This window comes from Silurus meridionalis, chromosome 8, assembly GCF_014805685.1.
Source record: "Silurus meridionalis isolate SWU-2019-XX chromosome 8, ASM1480568v1, whole genome shotgun sequence".
Classification (NCBI taxonomy): domain Eukaryota; kingdom Metazoa; phylum Chordata; class Actinopteri; order Siluriformes; family Siluridae; genus Silurus; species Silurus meridionalis.
Genome location: NC_060891.1, coordinates 23,154,076 through 23,174,469, shown reverse-complemented (window position 1 = coordinate 23,174,469; position 20,394 = coordinate 23,154,076). Strand labels below are relative to the sequence as shown.

General features: G+C 38.9%; 1 protein-coding gene across 5 annotated transcripts in view; it reads right to left on the bottom strand.

Annotated features, from left to right (window-relative positions):
* The window catches only part of chrm3a (cholinergic receptor, muscarinic 3a), a 170,262-nt gene extending 153,277 nt beyond the window's left edge, over window positions 1–16,985 (bottom strand). For 3 of the 5 annotated variants that reach the window (XM_046855639.1, XM_046855640.1, XM_046855644.1), the window contains exons 1-2: window positions 16,668–16,985; window positions 16,483–16,491 (exon numbers count right to left, since the gene is read on the bottom strand). The gene's annotated coding sequence lies outside the window, so the exon portion shown is untranslated. Of the gene's footprint in view, window positions 1–14,251; window positions 14,321–16,482; window positions 16,492–16,667 lie in introns of all 5 variants that reach the window. The other 2 variants (XM_046855641.1, XM_046855642.1) reach the window with 2 other exon arrangements.
* Between the last annotated feature and the right edge of the window lie 3,409 nt (window positions 16,986–20,394).

Below are 20,394 nucleotides of genomic sequence, written 5' to 3'. Positions count from 1 at the left end.
TCTATGATTACAAGTAATTAGTGTTTATTTGCAGCATTGTCATTTCATTTTAGAGCACTCCTGAGGGACATCATCATCAATTCAAGGAAACATTGGTCCCTCTTGTAGAACAGCATTATCACAATCCTTCTAAGACAACAGGATTCAGGTCAGGAAATTGACAAAGCTAGGTAAAGTCTTTTTGAGTTAACTTGGTTGTACATTTGGGGTCTTTCTCTTTTTGAAACATTCCTCTTCAGCCCAGATTCAGTTTCCTGATAATAGTGAATTCACCTCTAGTATATCCCATTACACCTTTCCATTCAACTTTTTCAGAGCTGAATTACTGGCAAGGCACTTTAACTAAGGTATAGGACCAGGTGTCTTGCATTGCATACATGTAACTCTTGTTCTTGCTGCTTTCAGGTTATCCTGCAACTCTTTTTGCATAACTAATGGGTTGTCTTATTTATCATTAGCCTTTTAGTGTGCGGTGAAATCCTGAGTGGTTCATTTGTCTGGAGATGATTAGTTGCGAGACCATTTGCATATCATCAAACAAATTGTACTGACAGGGACAATTAAGCTCTTTGCTATCACTCTGTAACTTTTTCCACTTGAGTGTTGATTAATAACTTAGTCCATGAGACCTTTAGGAAACTCCTTTACATTCAAACTGTCTTTCATAAATATACTTAGCAGCATCTAAAACTCTCTTTTTATATAAACCCTTTACATATAGCATCAAGACAACTTGTCTCAATCACAGCCTGGGCATTTACTCAGGCTTGATGCACAATCAGCTGCTTTCAATGTACAATTTGCATTACATCGATGTGATCATTACCATATTCTACTAGTAACCAAAGCCTGAAAAACTTCAACACCACATGTGTTTTAGTCTGAACACAATAACTGACTTCACTGGCTTTAAATCATACAAACCACTGATCAGCAAACTCACACACTCACATTGAAACTCTATGAATAAAAGATGATTCCTCACCTTTGGCATGGTCTTGAATGATGAAGTGTTCAAAGATTCACACTTCATTTCTTTCATGTTTGCTTTTAAAACAGCAGAACGTGGCATTGAACAGACTCACCACATGATCCATGATATGACACTACCAGAAGCTGTTAAGGACAAGAACCTTGTTTTCAAAAAAGCTCCAAGAGGAAAATGTAAATAAAATATGATCGTTCTCTTTAGTTGTGCTGGTCCCCTGATATCGGAGTAGTGGAGCTAAAAGGGAGCTATCTTTAAAAGATATGTTCTACAATTTTCAGTATTCTGATGATAGTCAGGCTGAGGGTGACACCTTTAATGAAAAATAGGAACAAATAAATATTTTAAATAAATATTAAATAAATAAATTAAAAATTGTTATTTGTTATAAGTGCATTGAGAACATACATTTCAGACCAAAACCCTTATATCCTCAGTTTGCCAATTACAAATTGGAATTCGACTTATTTATCAGAGTAGCAAGTGAGGTAAATCTGTCCCATCTCCACTTAAAAACTGCCCAATCACCACGATTGTTAACACTTAACCTTAACTTATTAACACTTAACCTGACATCCTGACAAACTACTACTCAAAAACTGCCCAGTCACCACTCAATACTTGACCAAACACCAATCATTACCTGACCAATCGTCTCTAAAATCCTTGCTATTCACCATTTAAAACCTAACCACTCAAAACTTGCTCGATCACCAGTAAACATCTGATCATCACCACTAATAACCATTTAAAGCCTGACTAATCAATAGCCAAAACCCGACCACTCACCACTAAAAACCTGACCATCACCAATAAAAACCTGTCCATTATTACTAATAACCACTAAAACCCTGACTCTCACTACTAAAACCATTTAAACCCTGACTATCTGCACTAATAACCACAAGACCTGACCAATCACCATTTGAAGCCTGATTATCACCACAAATCACCGCTCAAAACCTGACCATCACCACTAATCAAAGCTCAAAACCTGACCATCACCACTAAAACAACTCAAAACCTGACCCATCGCCACAAATCCCTGCTTTAAACCTGACCATCACCACGAATCACCGCTCAAAACCTGACCATCACCACTAATCACAGCTCAAAACCTGACTATCACCATGAATCACTGCTCAAAACCTGACCATCACCACGAATAACTTATCAAAACCTGTCCATCACTACCAATCAGCGCTCAAAACCTGACCATCGCCACTATCCATCGCTCAAAACTTGACCATCACCACTAATCACAGCTTAAAATCTGACCATCACCATTAATCACCGCTCAAAACCGGACCATCACCACGAATCACCGCTCAAAACCTGAACATCACCAGTAATCACCGCTCAAAACCTGACCGTCACCACGAATCATCGTTCAACACTTGATTAATGCCACTTTAAACATGCTGTCTCACAATTATTCAGTACTTAAATCCTGAATAACACCACTAACACTAACATTTCTAAATGATGTAGGTACAGAATAAAACATATTAAATGCATGCAATTACTTACTTAACATCAATGGAATATACAAAAAAAATAACCTGTGCACATGAAATAAATAAGCAGCTCCTTCTTGTATGTACAACACTGCAGCTAGTTCCAAATTGTTTGTATGAAAGTGTCCCTGCAGGCTGAACTGAAAAGATCAGTCAGTGCAGAATTGGTTCCAGCGTTGATTGCTGTGTCCGAATGAAATATTAATGAACTTGCCGCTGCAGGCTCTGAGATACCTCAATCCCATGATGGAACGTGTCGATAATCAGTTATAGAAAATATACCACGATATTGGCAACATTGCTACTTAAAGGATCTTGGCATTTCCTGTTGGCTGCATTAATGATTACATGCACTGACATTTAAAAAGTGTTTTTATTAACAGTTCTTCCAGCTTTATGACAGCAGGGTCTCAGGCCTCACCTGTGTGTCTCTGAGCTCAGTTTAAGTCTTTCTGAATCCTGTTGAATCCTGTTAGACTGTTGGAGTGTGCATGACTATACAAAATTCTAAATCGAATGTTCCAGTTCGTCCACTGTTTTGACTTGAGAGGTTTTGGGAAAAATAAAATAAATTTTTATTCGTTTATTTTACAAGCCAATGATAGGAACTAAAATAATTGCAAGTCACTCTGAATAAGGGTGTCTGCCAATTGGCATAATTATATTCGAGTTCACATGCTAACGTAGGTATAAGGAAGTGGTAGCTCAGTTTTTAACACATTAAGACTTAAGAAAGCCGGCCACTCTGGTATGAACATATTCCATACATATTCCATAAAGCTAAATATCTTCGCCATCTTAAAAATGCTTGCACAGTGATTAAAAATTGAACATTTGTATCCCTCTATCTACATCAGCTTGTCAATTACACATTCTTTGTCATGCCGCACTGTTGTCACTGTCACTGCGAGAGATACCAGCAGCGACAGCTCCTCCTCCTCATTCTCATTGCTCTCATTGCTCATTCAATTTAAAGGAATAGACAGTAAATAAGCCATTATTGGAAATACCACAGGTTAATGTTTAATTGTGGAGGAGCAAGTTTTGGAAAATGTTAGAATTTGCCAATATATAGTAAATGAGAAGCGTTTTAAAGCATGTTTTAATCAGATCTGTCCAGATTATTGTGGACGCAGGCTTAATTGTCTGGTAGCCCAAAATTAAAAACTGGAAAATGGAACTTACCACATTTTAGGTATAGGGAAAGTACAGGGGTATGTGGTGGGTGGCACAGGAAAAGAAAATTTTGGAACTGGGAGTTGGCGAGCCTGTGGCATTGGTAATTGTTTGGAACCAGTGCGAGCTCGTTTAGAAGCCCTTGCCATTAGTTATAATGGAGTGGTGTAGTGGTGTGCAATGTGCGTTCACTGTAAAACCTTTTATAAGAATTGCGGTAATGCGAATGCTGTGCAAAGGGAAATTCTGCATCATTACCAGTTAGGACGTCATGATTGGGTCCCGTCCGCTAATTTAGATCAAATGTGTTCAGCCTTGAAAAAAAGAAGTCCCACGCATCGTCGCTGTTTGTTGAGCTGTTTCTTCAAAATTACGCAGCCATGATACAATCATGGTAACTCATGTCAATGTTCTAAACAATTTCTGGTAATAACAAAGAAATTCCCTTTGAGCAGCACTCACGCTATCACCATTCCAGGAAAAGATTTGACAGCGAACGCTCAATGGGTACTAAATGAGCTCGCACCGATTCCAAACAACTCCCATGTCCTAGCATTGCCAGCTCCTTCTTTCAAAAGTTCCCGTTTCTCTGCGCCGGTTTGTAGTCAGGAAATGTAGCCATTAAAAACTACAAGTAATAAACACTTTTTCACAGTGCTGAGTGTTGAACTCTGCATTAAACTACATAATCACCTAGAAATCTTCAACATTTACTTTTATTTATTATTATTAAGTGCTACATCTAAAGTTTCATTGTTACCCTGCAGGACCTTTTTTACACACTGACAAACATTCTCCATTTACCGTAACAATACGTGAAAAGGTCTTAATACAGGAGAAACACCTAACACTTAAATGTCGACCGGCTCACTCTTGTTTTGTTAGAGATCTTAAATTGCTCCAGTGTCATATATTTCCCGGGATTACTCGTACTAGGGAGGTTGAAAGGTCTGGTGATGTAACAGAATCTAAATAAACGTCACTGGGTGTCATGGAAACGTAAGATTGTGTAGCGTGTGTGTGTGTGTGTGTGTGTGTGTGTGTGTGTCTGTGTGTGTGTGCTACATTAGGATTGGATTTGTCACAGGCCTGTTAAATGAAGGGTAATTCAGACAGATGATGAGGTGGATTATATCAGTCAGATTAGCATCGCCTGTCTGCTCTCTGACACATTCCAAGCAGAATTACGCTGCTAGCCAGGAAACGTAAAAATGAAGCAGGAGAAGGATATAATTAGCAACAATTATAAAAAAAACTAGCCAAAAAAACCCACCTAAGAAATAATCAAACAAAACAGAGAACAATTGAGAGAATGTTTAGTAGGGTTGTGGAAGTGCAATGCATTTACTCCTACGCTGTCAGATACGTGAGGATTGCCTCATTAATAGGTTGGGAAGGAAATAATTAAGTGTGTCGATTAGCCGAGCTGTTTCCATTCTCGCTTCGCCCTTCGGCTGCAGTCATTATCTATTGCAGGCACGCTGCCATTCAAAAACAATCAACTAAATGTGACGAGGAAAACCTTACATCTGTCAAACGAGAGAAACAAGTAAAGAGGTGAAGTGAACTCATAGACTGGAAAGTGTCAAAAGTTCATGAGTTTATCCTAATAGACATGGTCTCTTTTAGTGTGACTCCGCCTACCTGGCCATGACGGCTCACTTATTAGGATAAAAATGATGTAAAGTTAGTCCCTGACTTACGATGTAGATGCGTCGAGACATGGCCTAGCCTACACATTAATCTTGAACAATGGGGACCAGAACAATTCCAAAAGGTAATACCTGCTAAATCGATACCATAAGTGACAAATAACCAACCTACAAAGATAAGTGAATTAAAAACTGTATTAAAGTAATAATAACAATAGACTCATATCTTAATAACTTTGTATCAAACTGTAACAATGTTGGAAAAAATAAATATATGTATATACTGTATATATAAAATCTGGAAGGCGAGAGGATGCCTGAGGAATGGAGAAGGAGTGTGCTGGTACAGATTTTTAAGAATAATGGTGATGTGCAGACCTGCAGTAACTACTGGGAATAAGTTGATCAGTAACACCATTAAGTTATGAAGCCAGGCTAAGAGAAGAGGTGACCATCTTAAGCAAAATTATGGTTTCATGCTGAAAAAGAGTACTACAGATGCAATATTAGCTTTGAGAATGTGGATCTAGAGAAAGTGTTGTGGTATTGTATGAGTTGTGGTATTGTATGAGGAAGTCAAGTGTGTGAGAAAAGTATGTGAGGGTGCATCAAGGATCGGCTCTAAACCCATTCCTGTTTGCAGTGGTGATGGACAGGTTGATGGACGAGGTCAGACAGGAGTCTCCGTGGACTATGATGTTTGCAGATGATATTGTGATTTGTGGTGAGAGTGAGATAAGTGAATGTATGCTATATGGTTGTACCATACTGCTTTTAATACACTTTGAATAAAACTTCATCAGCTCTCCAGACCAGCCATAAACATGCAAGCAGGCTATTAACAGAGACAAAGAAAGTTTTTCCCTCTCAAAAGTTCATACCTTGTATTGGCCATTCCACCAAAGAAAAGTGTGGCTAGGGGACCTTTAAATGTCCTGAACACCCACCAATCGTGGCTTAAACCCTCCTTTGAGACGGGATTCAAACCCTTTGAGACAGATCTTCCGACAGCTTTACCTTCAAAAACATCGCCTGAAAAATTCCTTCTAACGGACCCATCAAGAATCTCCATTGTCCACCGCATCTGTACTCTTGTTCAGCAAGAAAGCCAATGCATGCAACTGTTGAACCAACTGTCTTGATGCGCGTTTGATTTCGAGCCCCTTTATTACGGTGAATTTTGATCCCTTGATGATTCTAATTAGGTTGTGGTCAATTGAGGTTAAACGTGCCATTCCTTTCTCTTCCTTTTTTCTCTCTCTTCTCTCTCTACAGTTGTGTTCAAAATTATTCAACCCCCAATGCTGTAAATGGTTTTAGGGAATTTAGTGTACATTTGTAATTGTATTCAGAATGAAATCCTACAAGGACTTCTTAAAGAACCATATGCAACTAAAATGACATCGATTAGTTTTGTAATACAGTAGTAAATGTTTCTTTTGTGAATTCTTCATTGACATAATTATTCAACCCCTTAAAGACCACTCTGAAGAACAGAGGTTCAATGAAGTGTTTTCAATCAGGTATTGAAAACACCTGTGGATATCAGGGAGCAGCAATAAAGCCTAATAAGCACCAATTAGGCAGCTTTAAAATGACTGTGATACTCAGCTCCTTCTAGACATTTACTGGTGTGGTTACAAACATGGTGAGGTCAAGAGAATGGTCCAGGAAGACAAGAGAACAGGTGATTACTCTTCACAGGAAGGGCAATGGCTATAAGAAGATTGCAAAGATGTTAAACATACCAAGAGACACCATAGGAAGCATCATTCGCAAATTCAAGGCAAAGGGCACTGTTGAAACGCTACCTGGTCGTGGCAGAAAGAAGATGCTGACTTCGACTGCTGTGCGCTACCTGAAGCGTAGAGTGGAGAAAAGTCCCGTGTGACTGCTGAGGAACTGAGAAAAGATTTGTCAGATGTGGGTACTGAAGTTTCTGCTCAGACAATACGGCGCACCCTGCGTAATGAAGGCCTCCATGCCAGAACTCCCAGGCGCACCCCCTTGCTGTCCCCAAAGAATAAGAAGAGTCGACTGCAGTATGCCAAAAGTCATGTGGACAAACCACAGAAGTTTTGGGATAGTGTTCTGTGGACTGATGAAACAAAATTAGAACTGTTTGGGCCCATGGATCAACGCTATGTTTGGAGGAGGAAGAACAAGGCCTATGAAGAAAAGAACACCTTGCCTACTGTGAAGCATGGCGGGGGGTCAATCATGCTTTGGGGCTGTTTTGCTTCTGCAGGTATGGGAAGCTTCAGCGTGTGCAAGGTACCATGAATTCTCTTCAGTACCAGGAGATATTGGATGACAATGTGATGCAGTCCGTCACAAACCTGAGGCTTGGAAGACGTTGGACCTTTCAACAGGACAATGATCCCAAGCATACCTCCAAGTCCACTAGAGCATGGTTGCAGATTAAAGGCTGGAACATTTTGAAGTGGCCATCGCAGTCACCAGACTTAAATCCGATTGAGAACCTCTGGTGGGACTTAAAGAAAGCAGTTGCAGTGCGCAAGCCTAAGAATGTGACTGAACTGGAGGCTTTTGCCCATGATGAATGGGCGAAGATATTCGTAGATCGCTGCAAGACACTTGTGTCAAGCTATGCTTCACGTTTAAAAGCTGTTATAACTGTAAAAGGATGTTGTACTAAGTACTAAGATTGAATGTCACTTGGGGGTTGAATAAAACTGATAATGATGTGAGCTCAGAAAAGACATTTGTGGTTATTTCATTATAAATGTTATGTTATATTTGTCTGACCTACACGTGCCTCTTTGATTTAATTGTAAGCAGGATGACTGAATGATCATAATCAATGTCAAACCGACCAAAACAATAAATTTCAGTGGGGGTTGAATAATTTTGAACACAACTGTAACTCTCTCTCCATTTTCCTAGTTTCTCTTTCCTTATATGTATGTTTGTGTTTAGTCCTGTGTTACATACGCCAATTTATTAAACGCCTTATGTTCACGTGATTGTCCATGAGTGCTGCTCCCGAATTGAGGTCACTGAATACTGATTTTGCTACATTCTAAATTACAACTCGTACGGTATAAAGTGGGGAGTTGTTTCTTTCTTGGCCAGGGAGATAACCTTTTCTACAATTGGTAAACGATTATACTGTCTGCTCAGTGGATGAACAGATCAAAAAACATTGATTCTATTACCGTTAATTTTAAGATTTAATTTAAATATTTATAAGCAATTATACCTTGTTATATGCGAAATTCGCTACACCCTTTACTGCATGAACCAGGTGAACGATTTCGGAGCGACGTGTTAAACAAGGCGCTCTGTCACTATCGTCCCAAAACCAGTTGAGGGAAAATCTGATGAGCAATGAGCGATGTTCAGCACTCTGCTGAGATTCATCATATTGCAGCTGTTTTGTTTCCTGCACACTGATTATACTCGCAAGTACATTTTGGATGGGGGACAGCAAGGGCAGCTGTCACACAAGCTCCTCCTGATAATATGTTAAGTTGACAATATGCTAGAGGTCTATTTTTCTGTTCTGCTATGATACCTTGTTTCTGATTGCATGTGTGCTGCCACTAAAATACACAATGCAAAGTAAAAATCGAAATTCCTCCACCCCTTGAGGTACCATACAACCAATTTCAATAGTGCAATCATCATTCAAGCAAATTTGCTCGGAACACGAGCCAGGGCTAAATCAGGATTGTTCTCAACCAAACCATATCTGGTTTGAGAGAATTTATCAGATTTCTCACCACTAGCTTGTCAGATGTGTGAAAATATGAAGCTGCTACTACAACGGGTGTGTGATACATTTCGTATGCGATATCGTAATTGTTGTTTTAACAATATGCAAAATCATATTATTGATTGTCACTCATTCTCTCAAGCCAATCAAAACGCTGCATTAAGTATTCCCAATTTCACCACAGCAAAATCCCAGAAAATATCGACCTAGCTTTTTTTCAACATTGCACACCCTTAGTTTCTAAACACAGGTTGTGGAGCAACAGTCGAACTGCTTATATAGCGATACAAGAGCATCTGATGCATCTCTGGAGTTCGTCCAATCAGGCTTTCTCCATCAAACCTGCAAGGACGAAAGGGGACACAAACACAGACCTGCTGGACTTAAGCCAAATCCTGTATTATCATTGAAGAGGATACACTCCACACTCTCTTTAAAACATACCGAAAGAGTACACAGACACGCGCACACATAAATCCAGGAGAATCATCCTCTAAAGGTCCTACTTCTTATCGTTTGTGTGCGTTACTGCATTATTCATAAACATCTAGGAAACGTGTCTCAGGAGATGTTTATGCTGAAAGTCATGTGCATATACAATCTTCAGAGATTGTTTCCATAAACCGTTTTCCTGATGCACCCCGACATTTATTAATATTCATTAGCTGACTAACGGCTTTCTCCACTAATGCAGAAGCTTTTTGCATGTCAGGACAGACATTTCTTTTCATTTGGCTGCTTGTTGATTTTTTAAAACAGAAATGCATTATTGAACAGCTGTAGACTCTAATCACGGCACAGGATTCCATGATCACCACAAGTCCGATTGGGGCATTCCTGCCTGGCTAGATCTGGAAATGGAAGCATCATCCTGGAGCCAACAACAGCAACCAAGCAGTAGACTAGACGGACTCACAGAGTGTGACTATTGAGTGCTACTGAGTGAGAAGGAAAAATCGCTGATCCTCTTTTGAATCACTCACTGGTGCATCACTCACATCAGCACAATAACTGTGAATCAAGAGTTTCATAAAATAGGTTTCCAGAGCTAAGCAGCTACACACACAGCAAAGATCGCTATGCGTGGTGCCAAATGTTGGCTGTAAAGCATAGACACTGGACTCTGGAACAGATGAAATGTGTTCTTCGGAGTAATGAATCATGCTTCGCTATCTGGCAGTCGGATGGATGAATCTGGGTTCAGTGAATGCCCAGAGAATGTCACCTACCAGAACACACAGTGCCAATTGGAGAAGGGAGAAGAAAAATGTTTGAGGTTGTTTTTCAGTGACTGGAGAGTCAAATACAAGCCATAGCTTACTGTTTAACATCACTTCTTATTTCACTAATGCTCTTGTCACTGAAAAGGCACCAATTTCCAAATACAAGCTTGAAATCCTTCCGGGAATTGAAGCCTGTTACAGCAGCAAAAAGGAAGAACCTCTAGTTTTGGGTTGTCAAATAACATACCGTATTTTCCGGACTATAAGCCGCTACTTTTTTCCTACGCTTTGAACCCTGCGGCTTAAACAATTTTGGATTTTTCCTGGGTTTTTCCCGGTTTCACAAACTTCAAGCCAAAATCTAAACGACATAACATTAGACCAATGAAATTTCCGAACGGAAACGAAAAACGCACCTCATCTGTGTTCTGAGCTGCACGGCATCGGGAGAAAAAAATTCCACCGGTGGTGATTTTTAAACGCACGCCGATGCCAAAAAAATAATTGTTGTGAAAGGAAGGAGGAAAACAGTGAACATTGAGCGTTGAGTCTCGGTCATGGGATAGCTCGCTAACTCCAGTTTCAACAGAAATCATAGAAGCACAGACAGGTTTCCAAAACTCATGCTTTTTTATTTTTCTTGGCAACAGCGTTACGGGTTAGTCAAAAAAACTTAAAAATGAGCATAAAAAAAATAATGACATATTCCTCGGTCTTGCACACATGCAGTAATACCGGAAAAATGCGGCGGCAGGCTATTCCCAAAATACCGCCCTGCTCTTAAAGGAGCCACAACATATTTCACGCATTACACTGTGTAACAGACACTGTCTTTTGTTAAAGCCTGTGTAAAGTTCATTAGTTTCAGTGTAAACTTGTTGCGGTGTAGACAGTGCGGCTTGTTTATGTTCAAAATAAAAATATTTGTCAAATTCAGTGAGTGTGGCTTATAATGGGGTGCGCTTAATATTCCGGAAATTACGGTACTATATTTTACTATACTACTATACTATATAAACTATATGTTAACTTTATAGTATATGCATACTCTGAGTACATTTCAAAGACAAGTTGGCTGAAGAACCACCAAAAATGAACAAAAAGTCCTTGCAAGACTTGTTGAAACTGCAAAAGTCGGAGTGAATGCTATAGTGTGGCCGATCACTATATATTATGTGACACTTGCTTAAGCTGTTTCAGAAACTCATTATAGACTACAACAAGCCTATTTTTACTATACAGACCACTTAATATTTATTTATTTATTAGAGATGTGACCATAACATTGTTTCTAAACGTCCCATTACACATTTACTCCCTGTTTGCTATTATAATAAACTCCACTCTTCTGGGAAGATGTTCTTCTAGATTTGTGAATGATTTGTGCTCATTCAGCCATCAGCCATCATGTACTGATGCATGGTAGAAAGGAGGCCTGGGGTGCAGTCAGCGTTCACATTAATTACAAAAGACATCCTATACAAATGTGTCCCTCCGACCTTGTGGTTACAGTTTGGAAAATAATTACACATGGCTGGAAGAGTCAGGTGTCCCAAAACTTTTGTCCAAATGAGATACTTAATCAGAGTGGCTGATGGAAGAAGAGAACTCTGTGTGCATGTGTGTGTGTGTGTGTGTGTGTGTGTGTGTGTGTGTGTGTGTGTGTGTGTGTGTAATGAAAGAGAATGAAATGTTAACTCAGCAAATGATTTCCTGTTTTCTCTCTGTGATCCACCCCAATGGTGGCACCAAAGAATTAAACCAGTGACAAATACAGAGTAAATTAATTCATTATTTACTTAGTTAACAAACAGACAAATGAATAATAAATGTTAATACACTGCTTCAATTTTGCATTCAGATGATCATCACACCACAAGTTGAATTGAAACATAAATCCAGTTGCTTTTTTGTCACAGCATTTAAAGCAGTTATCCTGCTATAACATACACCTCATACTGATACTGTGTGTGTTATGTACTGTATGGAATAAAACTCTTTATGCTGTCACAATAGGGTTGTATATAGTAGTGTTGTAGGTTTTCTTTTTTATTATTTATTATAGAATGGCACTCTTTCTGTCCATTTGCTGTTCTATTATTAAACCAAACACATAGATATAAACATTAAATGAACATTACATGATTTTTCCAGTTTGCCATTTTCTACTTGCATCCTGTTTTTCCCTGCATGCACACGCCTTTAGGGTTAAATATCAAAGTGTATCTTAGGTATAATATGTTGACGTATTTCCTTCTGAAACAAGAGGTCAGAATGAAGACACGCTCGACATTCTCCACACTCCAAATCTAAACAAACCTTTTAGTGGCTTAGCGAGCAAACTAAATATAGAGAATGGCGATAGACCAACAACAGACTTCGATTTACTCTTACTGATGAAGAAAGGCCATCCAGAAAACAGAATCACGTTCACGCTCCCTGTGTGAGGAAGCGCCATAGAACACATTTGAACAATTTTGGCCACATACACGTCGCCTTGTAAATGTCCATTTTCATCTACAGGATAAAACTCAGACTGGCTTCTTACTCAGGAAGCCGATAATGAAACTGATGCACGGCAGTAATATTAATACTAATAAAAACACCATGTCTTCTATTTCACAGCTACTACTATAGTGCAAGATCGGCTTAAAAGGGGCAGGACATATATCTAGAGAGCATTTAACTTATATACTGATAATACCATTTTTTTATTAAAAAGTGTAAAATTACAACAAAAGATCTCCCCTGCAGTTTTTAAGCTCATTCTGCTTTGCATTTCGCTCCCTTCCAGCAACATGCAATAGCTTGTGGTACAATTCCAGCCTACATTAACTCTCTCCCTATTTTATTAATCGTCTGTGGTCTGTGCTGTCTCTGTAGTTCCAGTCTCTGTGATTACGCCTCCCTTCGATTGTTTAAGATTAATGTCTGGACTGGTATGCTTATTTTTGAAGATGTGCTTCGTTAAATTTAATTAAATAGGCATGCAAATAAATTAATAGAACATCAAGAAATATTACTCGTGTGTCTGTATATTTCAGATAACATAGTATAGTCTTTTCTTTTTGAAGTGTGCTTCAGAAGGACATTAGTAAATTCAGGTACTGAAGTACGGTGAGGCGAGGAGGTCTGGGGTGCAGTCAGCAATTCATACCAAAGGGGTTCAAAAGGTTTGTGGTCAGAGCTCGAAGGCAGGTCACTCAAGATCTTCCACTGCAACCCATGTAAACCATATCTTCATGACTCTGCCTTTGTGCACAGGTGCATTGTCATGCTGGAACAGTTTTAGGTCTCATAGTTCAAGTGACAGAAATAAATTCTATCTGCTGCATCAAAAAAAAGAAAAAATACAATTGCGTACCTCCAACTTTGTGGTAGGTTCGGGGAAGAATCACATATAGCTGAAAAGTCAGGTGTTCCGGTATTATTGTTCATAAAATGTATACTGTTAAACTGTATAACAATATTATACTCACACCTACTTTGTGTTTTTAAACAGTCATTTTCTATTTTCTCTTACTGAGTTATTATCAAATGCTTATTTCCATCTGAGAGTAGCTAAATTTATATACTGTAGGTTATAAAGCATCCAAGGAACATCATTTCTGCAATGAGATATCACATGAACAAAATGGCTGAACCTGAAAATATGCACTCTATATATTGAGTAAGGGGATGTGTACACACACAGCAGGAGGGAAATAAAGAGACCGTGTGACGAAAGTGTGACCGATTGATTGAAAGAGAAAAATAGGTAGAAAGTGAAATTGAGAGAAAGAAAAAAAGAAGATTAAGATATAAAAAAAAATATTGAGATAAAAAAAAAATACTGTATGGTAGTTTCCATTACTACCATCAAGTCATTTTCTTCTTCTTTTTTTTCTTCTCTCCTACTGTCTGTTACAGACACCCTGTATTCTGTCTCACTGCATGTCTGTCTGCCTTTTACTCACTTCTTGTCTTTCTCTCCCACTGCCTGTCTGTCTGTCTCCTACTGGCTCCCTGTCCATCTCATTGTCTGTCTGAAGATCCAAGCATAAAAGTCATTATCTATCGCCAGGTGTCTCGTTCTCTTTTATCAGCCAATATGTGTGTTTTTGTGTGTGTGTCATTCACACATTCGTTTAAACAGGCCCCACATCAGCAAGATCAAACGTTCGAAAAAACATAGATAAAATATATATATATATATATATATATATATATATATATATATATATATATATATATATATATATATATAAATAAATGACAATATATATTAAAACATCCCAGATTTACCATAATAAACCATGTGTGAGCAAAAATGATTAGAATATATATATATATATTAACAAAAGTGAGTACACCCTGTGAACATGTCAAAAATGTCATTATTTTCTGTGAGCATCATTGTTATCTAACCCTGCCTTAATCCTCCTGGGCATAGAATTCACCAGAGCTGCACAGGTTGTTGCTGGGATCCTCTTCCACTCCTCCATAATAACATCACAGAGCTGCTGGATGTTAAACACATGGCGCATTCACTTGAGGATGCCCCTTAAGGGTTCAGGGTCTAGAGACGTACTTGGCCACTCCATCACCTGCACCTTCAGCAAGGTAGTTGTCATTTTGGTTGTGTGTTTGGGGTTGTTATTATGTTAAAATTGACATTCGGCCCAGTTTCTGAAGGGAGGGCATCATGTTCTGCTTCAGAATGTCACAGCACATGTTGGAATCCACGTTTACCTTAATGAACTGCAGCTCCCCAGTACCAGCAGCGCTCATGCAGCCCCAGACCATGATGCTACCACCACCATGATTGACTGAGCAAAATACTATTTTCTTTGTACTCCACACCAGGGCATTGCCACACATGCTGGACACCATCTGAGCCAAACAAGCTTATCTTAGACTCACCAGACTGCAGGCATGGTTCCTGTAATTCATGCTTTTGGACATGTTGTCTCAGCAAACCATTTGGAGGCTTTCTTGTGAGCCAGCTTCAGACGAGGCTTCCTTCTTGGAAGATGGCCATGCAAACCGACTTGTTGCAGTGTGTGTGTGGCGTATGGTCTGAGCACTGACAAGCAGACCTTACGCAACCTCTAAAGCAATGCTGGTAGCACTCATGCTTCTGTTTTTTTGTAAAAGCTTCTTCGCTTGATGCACAGCATGAGGACTAAACTTCTTTGATGGACCCTCCGAGTGGAACACGTCTTGGAAAACCTCTGTATGACCCTGGGCACTGTACTGTAACTCAGTTTCAGGGTGTTAAGGATATTTTCCTAGCCTCGCCATCTTTGTAGAGAGCAACAATTGTAATTCTCGAATCCTCAGGGAGTTCCATGCCATGTTGAACATCCAGTGATCAGTATGAGAGATTTGTACTCAAAGCACCAAATTTTAACTGCTCTAATATAAGATACACAAATTTGTATGGTCCTGTCAAGCAGACAAAAACATGAACATGATGAATTGGACATGTGGTCTTTTTTAGTCACATGACCTACAGCTGTTATCACTTACAAGTGTAAAGTGTAAAAAGGTGTACTCACTTTTGTTGACAGCTATTTTGACAATAATGGTGTATATGGAGTTGTTTTTGGAGGACAGTAAATATGTACTGCTATACAAGTTACACATTTACTAGTCTAAAATATATACAAGTTTAATTTCTATAGTATTGAAGATATACTAAAATGGTTTCTAAAAAAAAATATATTATATATATATATATATATATATATATATATATATATATATATATATATATAAAATTTTATTATTATTTTATTTTTTTAACCTTCCCCGTTCATTCTGTTAGTCACGCGCAGGTGCGTCGTATGGCACGGGCGCGCGCGTCTACATGACAACATGACAGGCTAAAATTTTGAAAACGCACGCTATTATTATTATTATTATTATTACTATTATTATTATTATTATTATTATTATTAGCATTATTAGTATTGTGGTAATTCTTCTTCCTATTCTTTTTCTTTTTCTCCTTATTATTAAACTGGACTGAGACACTGCATTACCAATTTGACAGACCTTTACATTTCCTTCCAAACAAAACAAGGCATTCCGATATCTATAGCATTTTTCTATCATAATTTCTAGACGTAAAGTTCTAAAAACAAAAAAAAAAAAAAAAATAAAACATCTGAGTGTAATATGTTTAATCATTATTAAGACTTACCTTTACGAGCTAGTCGAGAAGAGTTCCAGAGAGAGAGAGAAGAGAAGAGAGGGAGCAGAGTCACGATGATGTGTTTGACCACACACACACACACACACACACACACACAGGAGGACACAAGTCGTTCAGTCAGTCCCGAAGATGTTTCACAGTAAAATAAAAAAAAATAAAAAGATGAAAAGAACCTTAAATGCGCGCTCCCATCTGGAGATCCAAGCACGCCGTGCGCGCACACGCGCTATCCAGGGAACTAATTAACGTGCCAATGGAACTCGCGCGCACGAGATGGAATCTGTCTTTGAGTGGATCCGATTTGATGCCAATGTTTCCGTCATCCATTTGCAGGACCATGAAGCGTTAGAGTAACGAACAGGAATCCATGATGATCAGGAAAAGTCGACTGAATAGTATAAAGTGCGTTATTCTCGGTGGTGTGAATGAAGGAGAGAAGCTCAGCTGCGCGGGAAAGCGCTCAAATGACTGGATTGCCATCTGCTGGTGCGTCATAAACTCCTCAACCAATCAGACTAGTGTATCCAAAATCGCACCCTACCCCTTATATATTGTTTCCAAACGGCATTTCCGGTATTCTTTATTCTCTGGGATGCATCATTTGGAGATCCCAGTACAGTGTGTGAATTCTTAAGTCAAGGTCTTCACCATAGAAATGCTCTAATGTGTGGCAACAACAAAGAAATCTCCCAAATTACTACCCTATGTAGTGAATACATGCTGTGATTTTGCACATTTTTAGATTTTTACCTTCAAATAACGCACTATGGGTTTCACACTAAAGACACTGGATGACACGGTTCCTCATATACCTGAGCAGCTTTTACAAACACAAAAACTCTCTTTCGGCTTCTCCCATCAGGGTCGCCACAGCGGATCATCCACATGTTTGATTTGGCACATGTTTTTATGCTGGATCCCCTTCCTAACGCAACCCTCCCCATTCATCCAGGCTTGGGACCGGCACTAAGAGTGGCTGGGGTTGGTTCCCTGAAAGGGGATCGAACCCGGGCCTCAGTGTTGAGAGCGCCGCATCCTAGCCACTAGACCACCAGGGGACCCTAAGCTTTTACAAACTCAAAACAACATTAAACTGACATTGTTTCTTTCCTCAGCTTCTTCCTACTTTCCTCTACCCAATTTGAGGAGTATTTTGATTATAAAGAGACTACGATCCAAGCCAGAGGTGGAAAGTAATAAAGTACAAATACTCAATAATAATTCAGTGTTTATTTTTCAGACATTTTACTTTCACTCATTAATTTTTTTCACTTTTTCAAACCAGTCTCATTTTAATCTTTTTGGTGACATGAACAATATTTTTTATTTTCTTTGCGCACCGTTTTCAGCTCATCAATCTATTTCTTGTCATTGCACAGCTTTTTCAATCTACCACTGGTGTATCATTTCCTGGCTCTCACACACCATAGAAAGTAGGCTAGTTTATAAAAGCAAACAACGATCAAGGCAGAACAAGATGTTAGGGCTCACGTTGATGAGACAGAGGGAGTCAGCGATGTAAACATGACTGATCACCTGATCCTCATTATCTTTTCTCTGCTTGTGTTTTATATCGTGGTTGTTCAACCTCGAAACATTCATTAGGTGACAAATTCTAAAATGATTTTGTATTAAGATATTAATATGATGTGAGGTCCAGTTACCAGCGTGACACTAAAACAGGAAGTAGTAACGGCTACTTTTAGTTAAATTATAAGTCAGAGCCCAAACCTCATTACTTTAACTTGAGTGTAAAAGTGTAGTCAGTACTTTTGCCATCTTTGATCCAATACAGGACTTTTTTTTATTAAAGCTTTTTGTGCCCAAGCTGGGGCATCCTCTGCTCAAGTTTAAACATTTGGTCATTTTGTGCCCTCTATTGCCCATGGTGAGGATTCCTTTTTATAGGCTGAGGCTATTACCCATATTGCAGTTTCTTTTGCCCATGGTGGGGCTACTTCTGCCAATGCGAGGCTTTGTGTGCCCAAGTTGAGGCTTCCTCTGCCCAAGCTGAGGTTTTTGCCCATTCTAGGGCTTTTTTCTTTTTAAAAAATGAGACTTATTTTGACAAAGAAATGGCTTCCTCTGCCAATACCATGGCAAGTCAAGATTCTTTCCTATTCAAGGCTTTCTTCTACCAATGTTATGGCAATTTTGTTCATAATGAGAGGCTTCCTCTGCCAAGCTGGGGTTTCTGTTTTAGCTGATGCTTCTTAATCAGCCCTTGCACAGGCTTTATTTGCACAAGTGAGGCTATTTATGTTAAAGCTGATGCATCCTCTGGGCCAAACTATGATAGCTGCCCAGTTGAGTTGTTTTCTATCCATGCTTTGTTATGACCTAACAGGTATTTTGAATTTACATATACATTAACATTTGCGGCCTTTAGCAGGCGCCCTTCTCCAGAGCAACTCAAAAATGGCTTTGACTCTCTAGCAATGAATAAATCTAAACTGGTATGCTGAATCGGTGGTCCCCAACCTTTTTTGCACCACGGACCGGATTAATGTCGGACAATATTTTCATGGACTGGTTTAATGTCGGACCATATTTTCACGGACCGGCCATTAAGGTGTGGCGGATAAATACAACAAAAAATGTATATATAATAAATGTGAATCCACTGTGTTCTTTTTTGTTTATTTTGCTAGCTTGGGGGTTTCAATTTAGCGGTAATGTATTATGTTTTAGCGGCCGGAGCAGCCCCTTTAAGAAGGTAGGCATCTTTAACATGCATCAAGAGTGAATCATCAATAGATGTGGCAAAGAGAATCCGCTAATTTTCCAAAGTAAAACATTGTTCAAAATCAGATAATAAAAATTGGAAATAATGTAAATGTATTCTTTCTGTGCGGCCTGGTACCAATTGACCCATGGACCGGGGCCAGTCTGCTGCCCGGGGGTTGGGGACCACTGCGCTAGATCACAAACTTAAGATAAATCAGCCTACAACTCTGTTGAGCGTTTTTTTTTAACAAAGCGAACTTGGAAAGTGTTAAGTCTTTTTCAGGAAGAGGAAGGTCTTCACCTGTCACTTGAAGACAGCCGAATGAATAATGGTGAATGGAGAGCTGTATCACACTTTGAGCCACCATGGCGACATTGCAGAAAAGCCATAATGCTGTAATTTTATTTGCATTGAACACCCACAAAGAAATCAGGTAATTGTAATAATATGGGTTTCTAAGAGCTGCAAAACAAAAAATCTCACTAATGATGTACATGGTCAAAGATCCAAGAGAGCATAACCTTCACCTATTCTTCACCTTTCCCAGCTGGTATGGGATATACATATATAAGGAGAGCTATCTAAATGCTGAGAATTGGGAGAAGAATATGTTCTCATCTAAACAAAGCAAACAAGAATCTTTATACAGCTAATAAGGGTGATTTATAATAAAATAAATTCAGCGCACATTCTGTTTTACTGGGGACTTTAATAGAAAATAGGACACTCCTGACATGTGCTTATCTCCTTAGCGTTTCTAAATTAGAAGTACTGTTGGACACACACCTGTGAAGGAAGATATACAGAAAGAAATAAACTCCTCTTTGTGTGTTAACTATATAGCGGTTACATTTTCTATGCAAAATATAACCAAAATACATGTGAGCACGGTAGTTAAATATTGCATGACACACTGATTTGTGGCTCAGGTGTACTGTTGGGCCAAAAACATGGCATTCTGTTCCCTTGGGACGCAAACCTCAACAAGAAGAGGGATTTATAGTACATTTTACAGCAAACAGGGTTAGAAACCCACTTCTGCACACAACAGTAATCTGTAATAGAATGTGTGTAAATATGTATACAAACTATATACATGCCTTAACATTTAAACCGCCTGCATTATATTGTGCAGGTCCTCTTTCAAGACCTGGACTTTTCAATTCAATTCA